The sequence below is a fragment of the Lissotriton vulgaris genome, chromosome 11 (genome assembly GCF_964263255.1).
Source record: "Lissotriton vulgaris chromosome 11, aLisVul1.2, whole genome shotgun sequence".
NCBI classification, from domain to species: domain Eukaryota; kingdom Metazoa; phylum Chordata; class Amphibia; order Caudata; family Salamandridae; genus Lissotriton; species Lissotriton vulgaris.
Genome location: NC_141699.1, coordinates 499,801,390 through 499,826,241, shown reverse-complemented (window position 1 = coordinate 499,826,241; position 24,852 = coordinate 499,801,390).

The following is a 24,852-nucleotide window of genomic DNA, read 5'->3' as shown; positions in this document are numbered from 1 at the left end:
GGTGTGGCCTCAAGTGGGCGTTGTCGGCGAGCACGCCTGATCTAATGGCGGCCGCTCGAGTCTGGGGAATAGCGCGACAGCGTTTGCTCAGCTGTGTGCTACAAGAGGGTTTTGCTGTCTTGCCAGCTGGGTTTGAGAACACAGTGCAGGTAATTAAAGTGACACCACACAATGTATACAAAGATTTAAAACAAGTTTTTGGCAGTGGCTGTAAAGTACCTCCAGCTCCCGGCTTCCACCTCAGGACTGGGTCAGAGATTTCCTCGTTGCGCTGTTGATCAGCGTTTAAGTAGGCGGGCCGGGGGGCGTGGCCTCAAGTGGGCGTTGTCGGCGAGCACGCCTGATCTAATGGCGGCCGCTCGAGTCTGGGGAATAGCGCGACAGCGTTTGCTCAGCTGTGTGCTACAAGAGGGTTTTGCTGTCTTGCCAGCTGGGTTTGAGAACACAGTGCAGGTAATTAAAGTGACACCACACAATGTGTACAAAGATTTAAAACAAGTTTTTGGCAGTGGCTGTAAAGTACCTCCAGCTCCCGGCTTCCGCCTCAGGACTGGGTCAGAGATTTCCTCGTTGCGCTGTTGATCAGCGTTTAAGTAGGCGGGCCGGGGGGCGTGGCCTCAAGTGGGCGTTGTCGGCGAGCACGCCTGATCTAATGGCGGCCGCTCGAGTCTGGGGAATAGCGTGACAGCGTTTGCTCAGCTGTGTGCTACAAGAGGGTTTTGCTGTCTTGCCAGCTGGGTTTGAGAACACAGTGCAGGTAATTAAAGTGACACCACACAATGTATACAAAGATTTAAAACAAGTTTTTGGCAGTGGCTGTAAAGTACCTCCAGCTCCCGGCTTCCGCCTCAGGACTGGGTCAGAGATTGTTGCGCTATAATTAGGGGTGGGCATAATTTAGTGCAGCATAATCATTAGGAATTACCTAAAAAATCTTCGCGATTACACATAAATATGCAAGAAGGGTAATTCTGGGTTTCTTAGCACAAGAATTCCCCTCACATCCAAAATGGGCACGAGAATACATTTGAAGCTAAGAAATAGCACTAAATGCAACCGGACATGAATAGTGAATATGAGCAGCTACTCACACTCTCTAAATGTGCTCTCACATTAGGGTTTTCTGTCCCCAAATGTACTGTTATTTGATGAGAAGGAGCAATCTCGTTAATATCAGTAACTCTGCATCAACAACATTTCCAAAATTACTCTCATTACTCCGGCTTAAATGAATTTCCGCCTGGGCCAAATTTTAGTTTTCTAAATGTTGATAACACCTTACCATATTTTAAACATCATCTGTGCTGAATGATTGACATGCCACATAATCTCAAGACTAGGCTTATGCACAAGTGTAAGAAAGTGTCTCTGTATATACTAAATCAAAGTAAGGTTCAGTGTGCACAGAGTCCACAGACCCCAGACGTTTGGCAGAGGCTAAAATTAGATATAACCTTACTCTCTAAAGTGGTAGCTTGGTCGAGCAGTAAGGCAGTATCAGAGGACAGTGTAAAGCATTTGTTGTACACAATCAGTCAGCAAATGGTCTCACACACTCAAGACCTTAACTCTAGGCCAATTGTTGTGTATCAAAAGATATAGTTGTTTTATTTTAGAACCAACAAGGTATCAAAATATAGTTGACTAATAGCATTGTTATCAGAGTTAGCAAACAAACGTTTCTCAGTTCACGTTTAAAAACTTTCAATAAATAATTCACAAGTAAACTAATGTACCTTGGAAAACCCTTTTTGCGCTATAATTAGGGGTGGGCATAATTTAGTGCAGCATAATCATTGGGAATTACCTAAAATATCTTCGAGATTACACATAATCATGCAAGAAGGGTAATTCTGGGTTTCTTAGGACAAGAATTCCCCCCGCATCCAAAATGGGCACGAGAATACATTTCAAGATAAGAAATAGCACTAAATGCAACCGGACATGAATAGTGAATATGAGCAGCTACTCACACTCTCTAAATGTGGTCTCACATTATGGTTTTCTGTCCACAAATGTACTGTTATTTGATGAGAAGGAGCAATCGCCTTAATGTGGGTATATCAAATCATACCCTTATGTGGTTATATCAAATCATATCCTTATAAAGGCATAAGAATCATATCCATATTAAGTCATAGCCAATGCAGTCCAAATACGGCAAGGCTACTCCCATAGACTCCTAGAAAGCACAACGCGTTCTTAAACAAGCCAAGCCTACAGCAGCCCGGGAATTCCCCCTGCTTCGGTATTGTTTTGTCCTAGAACTCCTGGAGTCCAAAATGGGCACAAGAATACATTGCAAGCTAAGAAATAGCACTAAATGCAACCAGACATTATTAGTGAATATGAGCAGCTACTCACACTCTCTAAATGTGCTCTCACATTAGGGTTTTCTGTCCCCAAATGTACTGTTATTTGATGAGAAGGAGCAATCGCGTTATGTAGTTATATCAAATCATACCCTTATGTGGTTATATCAAATCATATCCTTATAAAGGCATAAGAATCATATCCCTATTAAGTCATAGCCAATGCAGTCCAAATACGGCAAGGCTACTCCCATAGACTCCTAGAAAGCACAATGCGTTCTTAAACAAACCAAGCCTCCAGCAGCCGGGAATTCCCCCTGCTTCTGTATTGTTTTGTCCTAGAACTCCTGGAGTCCTGAAAGAACTGCGAGTTCTTAGTGAAGTCTTATGTCCAACCTTACGTCAAACTGAGCACCTTCCAGGTATAAATATACCAACATCTGCCTTAAGCAACACACGGTGGTTTGGAGTAGATCGGCTATCTACTTGCCCGACGCCCTGCTGATGCGAGTGCCGAAGGAAGCCAACCCTCCCTGCTGATGCACTGAGAGAGACGCTGTCTTTTCTCCTGCAGCGAAATCCAGCTCCAGTGTTTACCTGTCACCCTCGCTGGTTGCTGGGAGATCGAGTCCTGGGAGAGAGATACAAGACCTCCTTCATTCTATACCCAAGGTATGGAGCTGATTAGACCCCTAGAGAATTCTTGATTCAGATTCTTGGCAAAAACTATAACTCATCTACTCCTTCCCAAGTACTAGGCTTAGGTTAGGTACACCAGGGTAGGCGTATCTTAGAAACACCAGTTGAGTACGTTTAGTCATTATTTTATCATTGTATGTATTTTATCCATTTTAAGTATCTAATGGCTTAGAAACCATATAAATGCTTTTACAGTATTATTTCATAATACTAATTTTACTGTACGCACTTTACTTTATGACAAGTATTGCAATTGTGGCAATTCACTTCTCTTGCATGAGAAAGAAGACTGCTCAATAAATAACCCTTTTATTGAAAACGCCTGTCTCTCTATTTCTCTGCACTCCTGGTGAAACGAAGCATGCACGATTGACTAGGGGAAATAGCTATCTATTGTTTCCGCGACTCTGGAGATATTCCATATTTCAGGGGGAACAAAGTTGTCATGTTATATTGTTGTCAGAAGCTAATCCCTTCTTGTTTATTCAAGAAATTTTCTAGTGACCTCTGAGCTAGCTGGCACACACAATTAAGTCTAACATATTCAATAGAGACCTAGTCGACCTCAGTCCTACGTCTACACTATCGTTTATGTTACTCCAATGCGCAGAGCCTATTGGCAATATAGGAACTACACTACATGGCGCCCAATGTTTGGTATGGCGATAATTTAACGCTAGATACTAGAGTAACTCAGTTGTGCTTTTCACACAGACCCCTTTTCCCGTAAAAACTCCAATAGACGTCTGGAGTGGGTAAAAGGTTAATATCCGCCAAAACTTAGTAGGAAGAGATTCCTATGTATTAGTTTTTGGTTTAGTCAACGTTGAAGGATACAGTGTTCCAAAATATTGTGCACCTAATCTTTGTTTCCTTGAAACTTGATCTGCAAACTTTCAGTCAGTAAAATGACGGAAAGTGACGAAGAAAGGGAGAGAGCTAGACTAGCAACTCAACTTTTTTGCGGAAGACACAAGTCTCCAACAAAATTAACCAAATGCAATACTCATCCCAGTAAATGTAAGGAAAACCTTAACTATAAAACTTATAGAAAATGGAGTATCATCAAGAGGTGGTACAGTCATATTTGTTGTCGAGGCACATGAATATCGGCAGACAGAGGTATTCTATTCATGGATAACTTTTCCAGCAGCAAATGCTGTGGCACAAGAGTTCCACTACTACAAAATAGAGGAAAACTCCAGAGGAATACGTTCCTTTGGAGGAAGTTGAAATTCCACTAACTTACCAAGAGCATGAGCTCTGGTTTAATGGCGCCCTAAAACATCAAAATCACATTACCCGGCTCGGTCCACTAGGTAGACCAGGAGCCACATGGCCGGTTCTAGCCAGCTATACACCACATCCTGACATTGAAAAATGTCAAGCGGAGAACTTTTAGTTCAAGTAAAACAACTAATTAAAATACATAGACAATCGGTACAATATGTCATGTGGCCCCTAACAGTCCAACCAGCAATAAAAATTCCACAGCACACCCCTTACCAGGGGAACACAAATAAAATTACACCACAGACTATTCAATCAGTCATTGGCAAGTTACCCACAAAACGGGAACAAATTCCATTCTGGTTAAAAATTACTCAGATAGAGGCAGTATTTCCTGATACTACCCCTCACGAAAAACACAGAATTCTGACAATCTGCCTACCAATGGGGATTGCACCACATGTGGAGGACTGTGACACTTGGGGAACAGTCTTTGCTTCAATCTACACAAAAACACATGGTGTTCCGTCCATGGCAGTTATGCCAGACGTACTAAGACAGATTCAAAATGAATTCGGTCCAGAGCCTGCTTTAAATCTAGATATGAAATTCCTGAAAGACTTTAACCAAGTCTCGGCTATACTACTAGCCAACATAAAAGGAGAAGCAGCATCTGTGGTGATCAGCCAAAAATTTAAAGAAACAGAGATAGCAGACCAACCTTTTGAACTTGCCAGAATAATTGAAAAATTCTAGGAAGAATTAGGTGGAGATAGTTTGGGTGGGAAACCACTAAAACCCCAACTAACTGAAAATCCTGAAAAAACATTTATTAAAAATAATCTCAATTCTCAAAAGAAGAAGTGGGAGGCTAATAAACAAACCACTCCCAGAGAAAAATATTTTCAGACCAGAGGAAGGTCTCCCCAATGAAGAGATAGATCTCCAGAAAGGGGGGGGCAAGTCTCCACAATGGGAGCCCTCTGAAAAAAAGATATAACCTTAGAAATAGGGAAAATTTGAGAAAACCTGACAGATATCAAGATATTGATACACGTCCCTCTCGATCTTTTCAGACTTCCTCACAGAAATCGGAAAGAAGAGGACGGTCAGAACATAAAGAAAAGCACGTCAAGTCCAAAGACAAAGAACCTGCTCATCAAAGTAAAAAATTACTATTTCCCAAAAAGAAGGTAGCCAGTATTAAAGTAAAACATGCCGAGGATCCTGAGGACACAACTCAAGAACGGAGAGTGGGCCCAAACAATGCTAGACAGCGCAGCAGAAGTGACCATAGCTCGCAAGATCCTGATGAATCTTCTAGAGACAGTGGACACAAATGAATACATTCAGGTGGAAACTGCAGACACCAGAGTTAGCGTGCCCCATAAACTATATGAAATAACATTTTGTATAGAAGGGGACAAAACTAGGAAAATAAAAGGTCTCTTTTGGGAGAATCTATCTAAAGGCTATGATATCCTTCTAGCAGAGAAAGACAGGCCACCAGAGTTTGTCAGGGAGTGCCCACATGGCGAAGAAATGATTATGCCTGCCTTCTCAAATCACATTGCAAATCATAAAAAATACACATTTGCAAGAAAATGGGCAGTGGCACAAGCCCCTGCATTATATAAAAATAATGTAGGATGGGATGAGGATTCTCCTCATCATAAAATCTAGTTAAAAAATCAACCTACCTCACAGAAGCAGTATCCTGTTAAGCAAGAAGGTAAAAAACAAGTCAGAGAGATCTTAGGTCAACTTGAATACCAGGGGGTGATTGAAACATGCACCTCACAAATGAACAATCCTTTGTTTCCTGTCTCCAAACCAGACAATTCATATAGTCTAGTATTGGACTAGAGACACTTAAACACTTGTTGCAAAACATTTACAGTACAAAACTTACACAGTGCAGCACTAATACATAATATCGTGCGCAAAAAATATAAAACAACATTAGATATTTCAAATGGTTTCTTCTGTCAAAACATTGCAGCAGAAAGCAGGTATTTAACCGCTTTCTCCAGCATGGGGGCCCAAAGCAATATTGTCGTCTCCCACAGGGATTGAAGAATAGCCCAGGATTATTTTCAGCCAGGGTAACAGAGTTACTACAAATGTATGATGATGAGGCATTATCTTATGTCAATGACATCTATCTTACAGACAATGACCTGGAGACACACTTGAAAAGAGTGAACACCATCATACTTGGGTTCGCATGTGAAGGGTACAAATTTAACTTTAAAAAGTCACGAATTGCCCACCAGACTGTCCTATTTTTAGGTTATGAATTATCAAGTGAAGGCAAAAGCCTAGCAGACAACTTCTTAGAGAAGTGTGCAGTACTCCAAGCTCCAAAAATGCTGAAAAACTTACAATCAATTCTAGGTTTCCTGAACTTCGGAAGAACTTGCATTCTAAATTATGCAGAGAGGGTTAAACCACTCTACGAATTAATAAAACCTGATTTCAAACCAATTAATTGGACTCAGAAACACAGAAATTTTAAGATCATTACAAACAGACATGTTAACTAAAACAAAACTGCAAACATGCGCAAACGAACGAAACCTTGTAATCTGAGTCATCCCAGGTAGATGCGGATTTACATACCTGACCTCTAATGAGGGAGAAATGGTACCAATAGCTTTCAAATCACACTTGTACACACAAACTGAAGTGAAATTCAGTTCTACTGAAATAATTCTGACTGCGGTTCAAACGGCTGTAGCAACAGAAAAACCCCTAGCTCGTGGGAAGAGGATATCAGTTTTAACAGCAGTATCAGCCCTGGAGGCAGTAACAAGACCGAGCATTCCAAATGCTATGGCATTAGATCCAAAAATGGATACAATGGGTTAATTCTCTTGCTGAAACTGACGTGATACACGCATTTGATCCCAAAATGAAAAAGCTAGAACATCTAGAATACGAACAAGAATGTCCTCTGTCGATCGAAATTCTACCTCTGGAACAGTACACCTGTCTACGTTGTGGATAAAAAAGTTTGCAATGCAGCATGCGCGATTGTTAAAGGTCGCTGGCGCTTAGGTAAATTTAGACCAATGGTCACTAAAACTGAATCACTCAGAAACTGTACAGCTCAGCGAGCTGAACTACAAACTTTAAAGAAGGCGCTTGAGAATGCAGATCGCGAAATCCCCACACTGATAGTGTGCGATTTGCATTACTGCGTCGAATCTTACAATAATTCCATGCAGACCTGGATTAAAAACGGTTACAAAGATGAGACAGGTGGCACAATAATTATAAAAAACTATGGGAACAAGTAATTCTTTTGCAGAAAGAACTACAAAAGACTCACGTAATACATATGCAGAGTCTTCAACGTGATGGCGTTCACGTTGCAGGGAATTCATTGGCTAACAGAGCCGTAGCTACAAAAAAGCGTTCTAAAAAACAAATAGATGGAGAAACGCTACTAGCAGTAAGAGCCTCAATGGAAGGCAATTATGCGGCGTTACCTCTAAACTATCCACTCGGAAATACATACATAATTGATGCGAACTCCGTTCCGTTTGGTCAAATCCCTGGAGTGGGGGATAGAGTAATACCAAACACGAACGGGAGGGCCTACTTGATTCAAGAAGCACTCATGGGAATGGGTCTGAGGCACCAAGAGATCCTAAAATCTCTAATAGAATTGCAATCAAAATACTGGTGGCCGGGAATGAGCGTGCAAGTTTATAACTTTGCAATGGATTGTCAGGACTGCAATAGAGATCGCAGTTATGAACCGGACCAGATATCTGACTCTAGCACAATAAGACCAGCCCAGACACCTCTATTAGACAGCATTAGACTATCTACACGCAGGCGTCCGACCAGACTAATGCGATCTCATAAACATTAAGACGAGATTCATTTGGATGTGGCCCCAGCGCTCGGCTGACACCAGAACTGTTATAAAAGATTTGCCAGTCTTTATCGGCACATACGCAATTGGCATGCTACATTCTGACCAGGGTCCTGCGTTTAGCTCTGGAGCTTACAAGGAGGCCATGGCCAGCTTGGGCATTGCATTGCGGTACTGTAGTCCATTCCATCCTGAGGGAAATGCGATAGTGGAGAGAAAAAACCGTGACATAAAGCAATCTATAACAGCGAGGGTATTAGGTTCGGGTGACGGGTGAGTCAAACATGTAATAAGTGTCCAACATAGTCTTAATAATCTGCCAAGACATTCTCTGGGTGGAATCACTCCGTATGAACTTTTGTTTGGTACAAGAATGATAATCGAAGATCTCAATTGTCAGACTTCAGTGGTGGAACAAAAAGCTTTTGATATCAAAGATCGTTTGGCTGTTTTACAGGACTTGAATGAAACAAGAAAAAGTCTAAGTAACACAAAGCTAGAGCCAACGGCCACAGGTAAAAAACCATCTGTCCCAGCAAGACCTGTCTGGATTCCAAAGATTGGGGATCTGGTCAGAGAAAAGATCGCGGTGAAGAAGGAATTTGGTCCTTCTTACAGAAAAGCAGTACCTTTCTTAGCTATCAGCGGAACAAGATCAGCAGTACTACCGCCCCTTGCGGGTAAAAAGGAGAACCGAGTTGTATCAATCGACCTGGTAAAACCACAACCATGTGGCCAATAATAAGTAGTAGGCCCAGTGGTCTCCCAAGATGTAGCAGAAGACCAAACCTTGCTACAATCCAAGAGGTTCAAACTGAAAGATTAATCACATTTGATAAACCTGCAGTGAATAAAAAAGGACTATGCAACAAAGCCATGGAACTTGTGCCTCTTGAAACCCAAATTGCAACAGTTCGTCAAGAAACACCTGTCTACAATGATGTAACCTCTGACTATACTAATATGACAAAGGAAGAAGCAAATCCAAAGATTAATGAAAATCCGGAAGCAATTCCAACAATTGACAGAACTGCATCTGGCTACTTTATCAACTTCGATGACTTTTCTGATGATCCAAGTGAACATGAAGACAAGCCAGCAAACAAAACTTTCAAAGAAAAAATTACAGAACTCTTTCATCAACTTGGAGAAACATATCTGATTTCACCCTGGATTGAACTATGGATTGTGTTAGGTGTACTTTTCCTCCTGCTCTGGCTAATTTTGGTTTTAAGCATGGGAAGAATGATTGATGGAAAATACAGTACAATGGACTCAGCAAGTCAGAACATCAACTTGGTTCTAAAACCTCACAGATCCTCTCACATTGAAAAAAGAGAACTATCATCATTGAACATCACAGCCATTCCTATACCTGGTGGTGTAGCATGAGACAATACTGATTACGAAATCTATGGCCTGGTTGAACTCTTGAAATATCCACATCAGTTAAAGATTTCTTTAAGTGACATTGTATCACCTAGTACTTTCTCTGATGATTGGGACTTTGAAAATGTTAACAATATGATGTCAGATTTAGAAATGTCAGCAAAATTTACAGAATATAGGGGCATATTATCAAGGGGGTTTATCTCCGCTTTTTTGGCTTTAAAAGCCAAGAAAGCGGAGATAAAATTATCTCCCTATTACCTAGCTGCCGCTAACATCAGTTAGCAACAGCTAGTAGGAGATAGCGGCCATCTTGGGCCCTACTTTGCATGTCAGTGATATTTATCACTAATGACATGCAAAGTGGGCGTGCCAAGATGTTAGCGACTGAAAACAGTCGCTAACATCGCTATCTCCTATTACCAAGTTTTGGAGATATTCGCGCTAAGCGCGAATATCTCCAAAAGCTAACACCTGCCCTGAGCAGTTCTTAGCCATGTTATCCAATGGAAGGTGGATAACATGGCTAAGAGCATTAGCTTGGTAATGCATGAATATCGCTGACTTTTCAGCGATATTCATGCATTGCGGCAATTTTTATCGCATTTGCGATTAAACCTTGGTAATACCAAGGTTTATTTGGGGTAAAAATCGCCGCAGCTCAGCGGTAAATTTTTGTCTCTAACCAAGCAATAGCGATAATTATCGCTATTGCTTGGTAATATGCTCCATGATTATTTACAAGGTTCATCAAATTATGAAGAAATGTATTGCTTTAATTATTTTGGGCATCACTATTTGCATAAATCTGCTAATCCTAGAAATGTTTTCAGTTATAATCAATGGGAACATTGTCCAACTCCGCCAAAAGGCAGCTCGAAAACATTTTATGAGAAATTCCCATACTTCTCAGGGTTTAACATCACTGATCCAGAAACGTTTTATTTTAAAATTATGAATAAGACAGGAATGAAAAACATGTTGACAAATACTAAATTGATTTATTCTGAAAAGTTTTATGAACAAATTTCTACATTTGGTTGTGAATTTTGGAAAAACAACATTGAGACAAAAACTGTATGGGGTACAAAAGAATGGCAGGTACAAGGTTTAGTATCATTATTCAGAGCCTGCATGATCCCAGAACAATTAATGTTCCTGAATGATACCATTCAACAAACAACCTGTCTTGGCCTACCCAAGATAAAAGATTTAAACAACCCGTCTATACCAAAGCCTATGCCTGATAGAAATAACACTACAGATGAGGGGTTAGACGTGTCCTATATTTTAAAACAAAACAGAACTGATCCTGATTGGAAAAAATGGTTGATCTGGCCCACAGACACAAATAACTGTCAAAATAGATTCCTGAACAAAACACAGGGGTTCAAACAGAAGAGGCCAGACCCAAGATATTCCCAGAGACAACATCCAGGGATAATAACAACATACAGTGTAGGAAAACTATGCCTTGAATGGCTACAGAAATCCACGCTACCCGAAATTAAGCAACACTTGACTTTACTTAAAGAAGGTGCTGACTTGTGAGATTTCTGACTGGGACCTCGCAAACAGCGTCAAAAACGTTTCATATATGCCGGTATATACGCAGCTTACAACGAAGCTTGGAAAGTAACACAAATTGAAACTGCTGAAAAAAATCGAGAAATTGATCGTATTAATTTGGAAAAATCACTGTCTGTAGTGGACAATGGGTTAACGACTCTGTCCTCCAGAATTTATTCACTGGACAGCATTGTATCATCTGCTATTGATATAATAGAACAGGATATGCTAATGTTACAACATGGCCAGTCCCAATTACGTTCTATTGTACAGTTAGGCTGGACGTTACAAAATATGGCTACGTGCCATGGCGTCTAATCAACACAACGTCATTATTTTCTATCTTTAACCTTACTGATAAACAAATCTCTTTGGCACAAAGAGGGGCAGACTATACGGTGCTGAGCATTGAAAAACTAGAAAGATTGCCATTGACAGTTTCCAAAAAACATGTCATTGAATGGATAATACATGGCACCATTACAATTCTGCTAACGACTTTTCAGTTTCAGTATTGCCAAAAGTATATACCAGCAGGCCTGTATGAATGGTTGGGTAAAGGGTACATCAAGTCAACCTGGAATTTGCCATATACACATAGATGTTGGAGTGGGGGCAAGAAAGAGGTATTTCTTAGTGGTAACAACTGTAAAAATTCACTAAGCGGTACACTTCTGTGTCAAGGAATTAACTTGCATGGAGCCTGGAAGGTTCATCAAATAACCTTTCATGCCACCTGCAAGGCACCCCTGCTACACAGATAGAGCCTTTTTTCAGGCAGCTTTCCACTGGTAGCTATGCTATAATAAGTGACCATAGCTGTTGTGGCATGGTGCCAGGAACGGCCTATCTCGTGAGCGTTACTTCCAGGGTCACTTGCTGTATGCAAGTATTGTATCCAAATAGCAAACCAGACATGGAGGCGGCAATATGGCCTTCTTTGAATATCTCTTCTATTCGAATTGATACTTTAAGCAGAATGAAGTCTATTCTTTTACAAACAACTGTGCCTTTAACCTCGTCTAGAGAAACGTATGATCTGGTCTCGACCTTCTCTTCTGTATTAAGAGCCATTTCATCAATGTAAAATTTGTGATTCATTCAGTCAATATTACAAAATATGCATTTTCAGAATGACACCACTGCTTACTAAAAACGTACAGTATTATACTCATTTTTTCATGTATATACCATTTCAAATGCTTATTATGTATTTTGGGGTGGGCTGGAAAACACATGCATTGTTATATGTTTAGTATTGCTCAGTATTTAGTAATGATGGACATTATACGTGGAGTGGGTGTTGTGAACGTATCTAGGACCCTATTTAAAACATTCCCGATTTATGCCCTTATGTGGTTATATCAAATCATATCCTTATAAAGGCATAAGAATCATATCCATATTAAGTCATAGCCAATGCTGTCCAAATACGGCAAGGCTACTCCCATAGACTCCTAGAAAGCACAACGCATTCTTAAACAATTCAAGCCTCCAGCAGCCTGGGAATTCCCCCTGCTTCGGTATTGTTCTGTCCTAGAACTCCTGGAGTCCTGAAAGAAATGCGAGTTCTTAGCGACGTCTTATGTCCAACTTTACGTCAAACTCGGCACCTTCCAGGTATAAATATACCAACATCTGCCTTAAGCAACACACGGTGGTTTGGAGCAGATCGGCTATCTACTTGCCCGACGCCCGGCTGATGCGAGTACCGAAGGAAGCCGACCCTCCCTGCTGACGCACTGAGAGAGACGCTGTCTTTTCTCCTGCCGAGAAATCCAGCTCCAGTTTTTCCCTGTCACCCTCGCGGGTTGATGGGAGATCGAGTCCTGAGAGAGAGATACAAGACCTCCTTAATTCTATACCCAAGGTACGGAGCTGATTAGACCCCTAGAGAATTCTTGATTCAGATTCTTGGCAAAAACTATAACTCATCTACTCCTTCCCAAGTACTAGGCTTAGGTTAGGTACACCGGGGTAGGCGTATCTTAGAAACACCAGTTGAGTACGTTTAGTCATTATTTTATCATTGTATGTATTTTATCCATTTTAAGTATCTTATGACTTAGAAACCATATAAATGCTTTTACAGTATTATTTCATAATTCTCATTTTACTCTACGCACTTTACTTTATGACAAGTATTGCAATTGAGGCAATTCACTTCTCTTGCATGCGAAAGAAGACTGCTCAATAAATAACCCTTTTATTGAAAACGCCCGTCGCTCTATTTCTCTGCACTTCTGGTGAAACGAAGCATGCACGATTGACTGAGTGAAATAGCTATCTATTGTTTCCACGACTCTGGAGATATTCCTTATTTCAGGGGGAAAAAAGTTGTCATGTTTTATATGGTTGTCAGAAGCTAATCCCTTCTTGTGTATTTGAGAAAGTTTCTAGTGACCTCTGAGCTAGCTGGCACACACAATTAAGTCTAACATATTCAATAGAGACCTAGTCGACCTCAGTCCTACGTCTACACGATCGTTTATGTTATTCCAATGCGCAGAGCCTATTGGGAATATAGGAACTACACTACATTAGCACAAGAATTCCCCTCACATCCAAAATGGGCACGAGAATACATTTCAAGCTAAGAAATAGCACTAAATGCAACCGGACATGAATAGTGAATATGAGCAGCTACTCACACTCTCTAAATGTGCTCTCACATTAGGGTTTTCTGTCCCCAAATGTACTGTTATTTGATGAGAAGGAGCAATTGCGTTAATATCAGTAACTCTGCATCAAAGAGTTCAACAACATTTCCAAAATTACTCTCATTACCGGCTTAAATGAAATTCCGCCTGGGCCAAGTTTTAGTTTTCTAAATGTTGATAACACCATACTATGTTTTAAACATCATCTGTGCTGAATGATTGACATGCCACATATTCTCAAGACTAGGCTTATGCACAAGTGTAAGAAAGTGTCTCTGTATATACTGGATCCAAGTAAGGTCCAGTGTGCACAGAGTCCACAGACACCAGACTTTTGGCAGAGGCTAAGGTTAGATATAATCTTACTCTCTAAAGTGGTAGCTTGGTCGAGCAGTAAGGTAGTATCAGAGGGCAGTGTAAAGCATTTGTTGTACACAATCAGTCAGCAAATGGTCTCACACACTCAAGACCTGAACTGATATAGTTGTTTTATTTTAGAACCAACAAGGTATCAAAATATACTGTCTCAGAATGAGTTACTTTAGTTAAATACTTTTCAAATAGGCAAAAGACTTTTTGATTACAATAGTTACAGTTGTAGCAAAAGGCAACACAATTTTAAACACTGCAACATTGAGCTCAATGGGAATTTCTAGTTAAATGCAATTAGTTACTTTGTAGATTACTTTTCTAACCTCAGGACTGGATCCTAGATTCAGTCCTGGGACATGTCCTGTAAACAGTTAAGTAAAAGCGTTTTGGTTACAGTATTGATTTTTAAGGAATATTATTGTAATTTTAAAGTTGACAGAAACTTTTCCAAGTGAAATTACCAATGTTATCCTACGGAAGGAAATTCAAGTTGCAGGTAAAATATGTTTGCGTTACTTTTGTAATCCAGTGCTGGGCTACTAGGTTCAGCACTGGGACATCTATCTAAAACAAGCAAGTAATTACGTTGTTATCGTTGGCACGATTTTTAAAGAATATTTATGAGTTTCAAAAATCGACACTTGGAAGCTTTTTCAGCAAAAACCAGGCAATGATATCCTATGGAAGAAAATTCAAGTTACTGGTAAGTACGGTTAAAATTACTTTTCATGGTCAGTACTGGGCTAAAAGACTGAGACGAACTAAAAGGCTGAGACGAATTACGGTCAAGCGGGCCCATGCAGCTAACCGATGGTTCACCTCAGATCTTAAGGTGAAGAAATTGGCTGCACGGAGAGCCGAGCCAGCATGGAGAAGAGCATACTGTCCTGTGTTAAAAACCACCTACCTATCTGTTCTTTTACTCTAACAGGATACTGGCAGCGGAGTCCCAGTCTAAAGAATTCTTCGCTACCTTGCATGAACTGGCCTCATCTGACAGAGCCACGGCTATGATTCCTCCCTCCCAGTCCCTTTGCAACTCGCTTAATGAGTTCTTCATTGAGAAGGTCGCAAAGATTAAAACCAACATCCCTCCCCCATCATCTACATTTATTAATCCCTCCCCCCTTCCACTGTCTCCAAATTAACCAGTATTCCCCTGTTGACCAAAGACACACTCCTCCCACTGCTCCAACGGGTGAAGTCGGGCTCCCCCTCAGATTTTGGCCCCGCTCACATCCTTAGAGAAATCTTTTTAGCTTGTCCTACCCCACCCCTCACATTCCTCAACGATTCACTTAGCAATGGTGTTGTTCCAAGTCTTCACAAATCAGCGGTTGTCATCCCAAATCAGCGGTTGTCATCCCAATCCTAAAAAAGGCTGGCGCCGATCCCTCATCCCCTTCTAACTATCGCCCCATTTCCCTCCTGCCTTATTTGGGAAAGGTTTTAGAAACTCATGTCACCAGTACCCTGAGTACCCACGTGGAGACAAATCACTGCCTCTCCTCCTGTCAGACGGGCTTTCCGCCCCTCCACTCCACGGAGAAGGTGGTGATCTCAGTGATGGATGGGCTACGTGAAGGCATCGACACCAACCTCTCGCAAGCCCTCATCCTCTTAGATCTGTCCATCACTTTTGACACGGTGGACCACTCCATCCTCCTCACCCGTGTCAGGGCGGCGGGCATTGAGGGCCTAGCCTTTTCATGGCTCGAGTCCTTCCTGAGCGAGAGGGCTCAGGCGGTCCACCTTGCCGGTTTCACTGCTGCCTCCCGTAAGGTGGAGTGTGGTGTTCCCCAGGGCTCTTCACTTTCCCCTCTTTTGTTTAATTTATACATCTACCCCCTCATTTTTATGTTGCAGCAGCTCAAGGTCACGGTGTTCAATTACGCCGATGACCTCCAGCTAATTTTCAACCTCTCCCACTCCCCCTCATCTGCCCAGAATGTTCAAACACTTATGCTGTTCATTCAGGACTGGATGAACTGCAACCACCTCAAACAAAACCCGGACAAGACAGAGTTGGTCTTGACCGGAGGTGGTTGCAGTCCCTGGTCTCCCTCCTATTGGCCCCCATCACTAGGCATGAGCGAATTTTGCGGATCTCGCGTTCGCGAATTTTGCGGATTTGCGGATTCGCAATCCGCAAAATCCGCGAATTCCCGCGAATTTGCGGATTTTTTTTTTTTGTGTTCGCCCGTGTTTCTGCCAGTTCGCGAGGGTTTTGTACACTTTCGCAAATTGCGAACTTACCTGTCGGGTCGCAAGTTTCGCGAACTTGTTGTTTCTACGTGTCCAGCCTGTTTGGGACACTCTTCTTCATCACTGCCACTCTCTGTCACCACTGCCACTCTCTGACTACTCATGCCACCCTCTGGCCCACCCATGCCACCCTCTGTTTCATCACCACACCCTCTGGTTGTCCAGTGTACATTATTTTCGGCAAAGCAAAGCACACCTTCCCTGCCTCAAGTGACCTGAATTAATTTGGGGCTGATTAATGTGTCACAGAATATTTTTTTAGCTGGCACCTGCTTCCTTAGTGCGCCCTGATTAGTGATCTTTTGCACTTGCTAAGTGCTTTCATTGTTGCAAAATTAGTTACAACATCTGCCCTGCCCCAACTGACAATAATGAATTAGGGGCTGATTAATGGATTTTAACTTCCAGCCTGGCTCCTGCTTGTCTCCCTTAGCTGTAATTCAGGACCTTTGTGGCATATGTGTAACTATTCTGAGGTTCAGAGCAGGGTCACATAATAGTTTCAACTGGCAACTGAACTCTGGAGGGGCCCCTCAGGAAGCACTACAGGAAATGGCTACTAATGATGAGCCTGAACTTTTGAACCTGGTAAGTAGTTACTTTCAGTTTTGCTAAAATCGTATTTCTGCAATTTTGCACTTATTCGCGGAGCGCGAACTCACGCGAACTCACGCGAACAGTGCAAGCAGTGCGAGCAAAATCCGCTGCTCGCGGATTTGCGGATTTTGCGGGAGATTCGCAAATTTCGCGGATTGCGGATTTCCCGAAAATCCGCAAAATCCGCGAGCGGAACGGATTTTCCGCCCATGCCTACCCATCACTCGGTGTTCTCCCACTCCCGGTCCTCAAAGTTAAAACCCTTGGGATTCTTCTCAATTCACAACTTTCTGTTCACTCCCAAGTTAGTTCAGTGGTGTCCTCCTGTTTCTTTTCCCTTAGGACAATCCGGAAGATCTCCCGCTTCTTCTCCCTCCCGGCATTAAAAGTCATCGTGATGGCAATGGTGCTCTCGCGCCTTGATTATGGTAACATAATCTACAATGGCGCGCCGGCCTACGCCATCCACCGCCTGCAACTAGTGCAGAATCAGGCCGCTCGCCTGATCCATGGCCTGCCCAAATTTCACCGCGCTACTCCTCTGCTGCAGGCATTTCACTGGTTGCCTGTGAGAGAGCGAGCCTTATTTAAACTTGGCTGCCTCACCTTTCAGGACAGGATGGTGACCGCTCCTGAGTTTATTTGCTCAGCCATTAAGCCCTACCTGCCGGGCAGAGAACTCCGTTCCACCCATATGGCACTCCTGGCCACCCACCGTTTTAAAAAGAAGAAAGCTGGTGGAGCAAAATTTGCGGTCCTTGCCCCAGCTTTCTGGAACTCTCTCCCTGTGCGACTTCGCACCTCACCTTCCTACATAGAGTTCCGTAAAAACCTCAAAACCTTTCTTTTTTCCCGAGTTTTCGATGTCTAGCCTCCTCTTGTTGCTGTTGCTGGTTGTAACCTGAAAAGCGCCATGAAACCGCGTGGTAAAAGTGCGCTCAATAAATGTTTTTAAATTCAAATTTAAATTCAAATTCAAAAGATGCAGCACTGAGGTCTCTCCTGATAACAGGTGAGTAAATCAGAATTTGTTGTTCGGCTGATTTTAGATGAATATTTTAAAGTTCCAAAACTCCACACTTAGAAGAATTTTCAAGTGGAACCAGTCAATGTTAACCTATGGAAGAAAAGTGAGTTATCGGCTTTTAGGTAAGTACTGGTCACTTGCTCAGGGCAAATGGGGAAGTGGATTAGGACAAAGGTTGCACTACCTCAGGGTCTTTGTTCACTCAGGCAGAGGCTGGGCTTGACGGGTGCAGAGTGTGCTCGATTCACGGTTCCTGGCTGGCACCAGGGGTATTGCTGTTTGAGCAGAACCACTGCTCATCGGAGTCCCAGGAGGCCCTGGGTACTGTAGGGGCACAGGGCTCATGCACCTGTGCCCACACCACTGGCATAGGGCACCCACCTAGAGGGGTGACTGATGTATGCCAGGGCAGTGGGTTTGTGGGCATGGCACATAGGGATATGTGCCATGTTTACTCTTTATTTAATTCTGCACTAGGACACTCAGCCTGCAAAGGCAGTGTGTTTGTGTCAGGGTGCAGGGCCCCTAATGGTGGCACAACAAGTGCTGCAACCCTTAGGGGTCTTCTCTGGTCACAATGCCCTGGGTACCATTTACCAGGGGCTGACATGTAGCCAGAGATGCCAATTGGGTTTTAGCTTCAACACAGTTTTAGAGAGGGAACACAGGCCCTTGGCACCTGATTGGCAGGAGCCCAGGCCACACTCAGTCAAAGTACATCAGCAGTTCAGCAAAAGGTGGGGGCAGACCATGCAAGAAAGATGGCACTTTCTCACACAAACCCCCCCAAACGAAAGGTGATGAGACTAACCTTTCACTAGGGAGTCATCAAATGCCTAATTACCCACCAAACCCTAACTTCTACTACGACCAGTCTTTTTTATGGCAGGGCCGAGGCAGGAGTCGGGGGAGAAAAAGAGGTCAACAGACAGTGAATTGGGCACCAGACCCCGCAAACAGCAGAGGGGAACAGTCTTAGAAGGAGATAGCGACTTAGTAGTGAATCTCAGTAGTCGCACACTCACGCCTATGGAGACCTCAGTTTTGATTAAAGGACTTGGATTTGTCCCTACAAATGAAGGAGACCCTTTCAATTTGAGGTGTGAGTTGGAGTCCTTCTATAGGAAGGTCCGCTTGCATTTTTTCTTCAAACTAACCAATTAAAACAACGATTCGGTGGACCCGATAGATCACAATACTGGCCTAAAACCAAAGTCCACTTTCACACCTCTCAGTCATCAGGTGCCAGCAAGGGTCATTGCCTTTGAGCAGGCTGTTACTCATGATATCATGAATGCAGACCGTGAAAACAACAAGTCCTTTTCTAACATGACTAGAACAGAGAAATTGGCACTCATTACCCTGTCTAAGGACACCAGTATCGCCATCAAGCCCGCTGACAAAGGCGGTGCCGTTGTCATACAGGACACAGACACCTACCACAGAGAGTGCTTACAACAACTGAGCAATGTGAAGGCCTATCGTCGACTCACTGAAGACCCGACCATGAGGCTTTCCAACGATATTAAGAGTCTCGTTGAGGAAGCATCCTGTGAGGGATGGATTACATCTCAAGAAGCAAGGTATTTGACCACGGCCCATCCGGTGGTCCCTTACTTCTATTGCCTCCCTAAGATACACAAGGAGAAGAGACCACCTCCGGGTCGCCCCATAATATCGGGGATTGGGTCTCTACTGGAGCCGCTCTCAACATTTGTGGATGTTTTTTTGAAACCTCTGGTTAAAGAGACTCCCACGTATCTGCAGGACACTGGTGATGTCCTTCGTCTTCTTGCAGGGACTAAGTTCAACGTCGAGACCGACCTATTGGTGAGTTTCGACGTTGAGTCTTTGTATACATGCATCCCGCAGCAGGAGACCCTTGATTGCATAAGACATCTACTGGAATCTAAACCACCAGAGACCATCACTCCGATACCTTTCATCATGGAGTGTGCCAGGCTGGCTATGATGGAGAATTACTTCCAGTACCAGGATGACCTTTATCTCCAAGTCTCGGGGACATCAATGGGGAGCGTCTTCGCCCCCAGTCTGGCGAACCTCTATATGCATCAGTTCGAGCAAGACCATGTCCTGAACAACAGCAACCCTTACTTTTGTAAGGTGTTGCTTTGGCGCCGGTACATAGATGATATCATCGTCATATGGAGAGGCACCTGTGAGGAGATAACCGACTTCCATGCATGGCTTAATTCCAGGAACCAATATCTCCGTTTCACAGTGGAGTATAGTAAAGAGCAGCTACCATTTCTGGATCTTCTAATTTTTCCTGAAGAGGGAGGGCTTCGGAGCCGATTGTACAAGAAACCAATGGCACGCAATTCCCTTTTGTCATACCAGAGTTTTCACCCACAGTCACTAGGTGACAATTTGCCAGTGGGCCAATTTCTCAGGGTGCGGAGAAACTGTTCTTCTAACCAGCTATATGAACAACATGCGAGGGAATTAGCATGCAACCTGAAGGAGCGGCATTACCCTAAACAATTGATACGTCGGGCTAACAAGAGAGCCTTTAACAACAACCGGGAGGCACTGATCGAACATCGACATAGGAAGACACCCTCCAAAAGGATCACGATGGTACATACCTTTAGCACCAGATCCAACAGGGTCAAGAGGATAATCCTGAAACATTGGGAAATCTTGTACACGGTTTCTGGGGGAATACCCAGGCCCCTGTTTGCCTTCAAACGAGGATCCAGCATCAGGGATACACTGGTCCACACTAGACCACGGACACCAAGGAAGGAAATTACCACCACCCTTGACACCATTTGGAATACCACTCCGGTTCAAGGGCACCACCCCTGTGGTAACTGTGCGTCATGCCCGCAGACCTGCAAGACACTTTCCGTTGACATCGGAACCGCTAGACCGTGGAAGCTGTTGAAACATACCAACTGCAACTCGGAGAGAGTGATCTACAGGATCACATGCCCGTGTGGTCTGGCTTATATTGGACATACCACCAGGAAAGTGAAGTCCCGTATCAGCGAGCATAAGAGCACAATACGGTGCAATAAACAGTCCACCTGTCTAACAAACCACTTTTTGATCAAAAAGCATAAAGCTGAAAACCTAAGGTGGGTTGTTTTGGAACAACCATTCATCCCACCGCATATAACAGACATCTCAAGGTTTCTTTTCATCAAGGAACAACGCTGGATTTTTAAATTGAAAACTGACATCTCAGGGTTGAATGATAACATACCTTGGGTGTCCATCTGACCAGCTGCGAGCCTCTGGGGACGCCATCTACTACTAATGACTCAATACACTATTAGATGGCTTCACTCATACTTCACATTATGCAGACCCACTGCAGTAACTAGACATAATGTAGCACACGTCGGAAAATGGATTATCCCACTTCCAACATGACACCAGTATCAGGCTAGATTCTGTTAGCTCCTTCTACTATGCTCCTGGTAGATTCACCCTAGAGTATAGCCAGCGATCATTGCTATATGTTGGAATCCCCTTGCCTTATAGTGACAACATCTATCGTGTCTTGGACCTTTCCGCTTTATATGGCTGCTGGTCCTGGCATTTAGCGCACTTCTACACCCATTTTCTCTACATCTACAAAGTACATTGATTGATTATGGTCTGTATCTAACTACACCACTGCCATTATTAGCACAGTAATTTGGTGTTTATTGTCCCCTTAGGATGCATTATGTCTTTTTAGGGACAAAAGCATATATAGCTACGCTCGTACTGAGAGCTGGAATGCACTGTGTTATCAATGTGGCCGTCTTCTGAGCATTCCTCGCGTGATAGTCTCGAGTGGCAGGGTTATTCAAGTATAATACCGCTATACCCTCCGCTTGCCGAATGGTTACTCTTGGCAACGCGTATTATGTATGCAACACAGAGCATGCGCACACTAGCGAGGATTCCTAATCATTCTTGCGAGCAGTCCGTTTCTGTTCAACGCGCGCGCTGCTCCAATTCCGGCGCCGGCATGGAGGAGCTGGGATTACATCATCGCGCATGCCCGTGATCTAGTACACAGCGTTGTGCAGTGCCACTTTGCCGCGCATGCGCATAAGAAATATCATCGCTACATCGGCAGCAGCGATAGGAGCACAGCTGGTGCCGATTACCCAATCAGAAGGGGTATAAATACATTAGCCTCACCTCTCCTCGTTGCCTCCCCTTCGGCTTAGGTGTCAGCCTAGAGGTACCGACGGAGAGGTGAGGAGCCTGATTGGAACGCGCATTGCTAGGTTTGGAGGTCTTGCTGTGGCCCCCTTTTCATACATAGCTTATTTTTAAGTTATACTCATTTGAAGCAGACGCTATTTGTAGCTAAACTTTAAATATTGAGCACATAACTAATTCCTTCTTCACTCACAGTTTAGGGGGATAGGTCCAGGCTCTATTCATTCCATGTACTCTTCTAAATGAGCACAGTACATGGGTCTTCCCACTTAGACCCATTATTCTGAAATAGCCATTCCTGAGCCAGACTATTTACATCTATTTCTTGGCTCAGGGAGGGTGGGTGTGTACAACTGACTGTACTACCACTGAATGGGCACTAGATGAATATGGGTACTCATTCCAGGGTCATTGTACTAGCCAGGGACTAGACACTGATTTGGTCAGACAGCCAGTCCTTCTCCTTGTTCTCCATGGGGCAGCGTTCGGTGAGGACAGTCACACAACCAGTTTTTATATGCACAGACTGTACAACCTGTCACTGACTACAGACCTCTGAGTCAACTCAGGATGACACGTTATATTTTTATGTTCTGTGCACAGAGCGGGGCCTCAATCTCCGAGCCGTTGACGGGTGAGGTGAGGCTCGACTCCCACATATTGCTGGGTAAGTCTTTTTTTATATACTGTTCATAATTAATGTTCAGCAATGTCTGGTGGTTGACTTGAATATGAAACCTTAATAACATGTGGCCGTCCTAATAGGGACTAGCCCAGCTGAGTTTATATGTTGGTCCTGATATTGTGATTAGTCCATTATGATGGCAGAACGAACAATATTTGTTGTCTTTTTTTGTTTCCATTTTTAGGATTTCTACCTCTATTAACTACTGATCTGGAGGATATGGTAGGATGGTCTACAAGACCACACCAGTAGTTTGGACAGTTCTTTAACAAATAATTTGGTCTGTCCTTTTTTTGTTTGCACTTTGTATTAATTGCCTGAGTGTATCTTTGCAGTAGCAACACCTTTGTGTATTTGGCCCTGAAGAATGCCGGTGTAGTTTCACCTTCGGCAGAAACATGTTGGCCTGATCCATAACACAACCAAGCATCACAGTGATTATTTCACACTGTTTTACACTCCTTTTTAATCTGGCGTCTTGGTGAATATCTTTAATAAAAACACTTTTTCTTTGCCTCGACCGTCATTTTAAGATCACTTATTCTTTACTCCCTGTTTTGCACTGCATTTTCTCAGCACCATTCTGTGGCACGGACACGTTTACATGATGAACCAGTAGTGCGTGGTGTCTGGCCAATACATCTGGGCTTGGACTCACCACCCTGGTTAGACGTCCTACATGACGAGGCTCCGCCAGATGGGTGGGCTGATAGGATATCTAACACATTTTCGTGTCATGTTACCACTTGGTCTGGTTCAGTGCAATCCAAAAGGGTCACTTTAGTAGGACCTTATAAACTCAGCTACGTAGTTTAACAGACCTTCCGACTCTTTATGTTCGTTGCGGCTTTTAGTGCTGAGCACATTGCTGCTTTTAGGGTGTCAAAAGCCTTTTGGAAACTAACAGTCCAGTTAATTTTCTTGGGCATATTTTTGGAGGTGAGTTCTGTGAGGGGAGTCACAATGGACCCATATCCCTTCACAAACATCCTGTAGTACCTAGTCAAGGCAAGGAATTACCTGATTTGGGTCTGGGTGGTTGGAGCTGCCCAGTCCAGGACACTCTGGATCTTGGGCTGTAAGGGTTGTACCTGGCCTCCACCCACAAGGTGCCCCAAGTACACCACAGTGCCCTGCCCTATCTGGCATTTGGATGCCTTAATAGTTAGGCCTTCAGATTGCAGGGCTTCTAAAACCTTCCCAAGGTAGATCAGGTGATCCTGCCAAGCGGAGTTAAAGACAGCAATGTCATCAAGATAAGCTGCACTAAAGGATTCCAACCCAGTAAAGACTTGATTCACCAACTTCTGGAAGGTGGCAGGGGCATTCTTTAATGAAAAAGGCATTACAATACACTGATAGTGCCCATCAGGTGTGGAGAATGGTGTTTTCTCTTTTGCTCCTGGGGCCATGCCAGTCTGCCAGTACCCTGCAGTTAAGTCAATGGTACTGAGAAATTTGGCTGCCCCCAATTTGTCTATCAGTTTGTCTGCTCTTGGGATAGGGTGAGCATCTGTCTTGATGACACAGAACCTCATATCTCTCTTTTCACCCTGTTGATGAGGTTTGGGGACCAGAACCACTGGGCTAGCCCAGGGGCTCTCAGAGGGTTCAATGACCCCTAACTCCTGCATCTTGCTGACTTCAGCCTTGATGCTTTCCTTGACTTGGTCTGAATGGCGATAGATCTTGTTTTGGGCAGGTGAACTGTCACCAGTGTCCACATCATGGGTACATCAGTTTGTCAGACCAGGGGTCAGGGAAAAGAGACTAGCATACTGTTGCAAGACTTGCTTGCAGTCAGTCTGCTGTTGGGCAGAGAGGGTGTTTGAAAAGACAACCCCATCTACTGACTCATCTTTTGGGCTGTATGAGAGGAGATCAGGGATGCTTACTGTTAATCAGTCACCATCAGCATGGTGATGTCAGCCCTGTCATTGTAGAGCTTTAGGCAGTTCACATGGATAACCCTT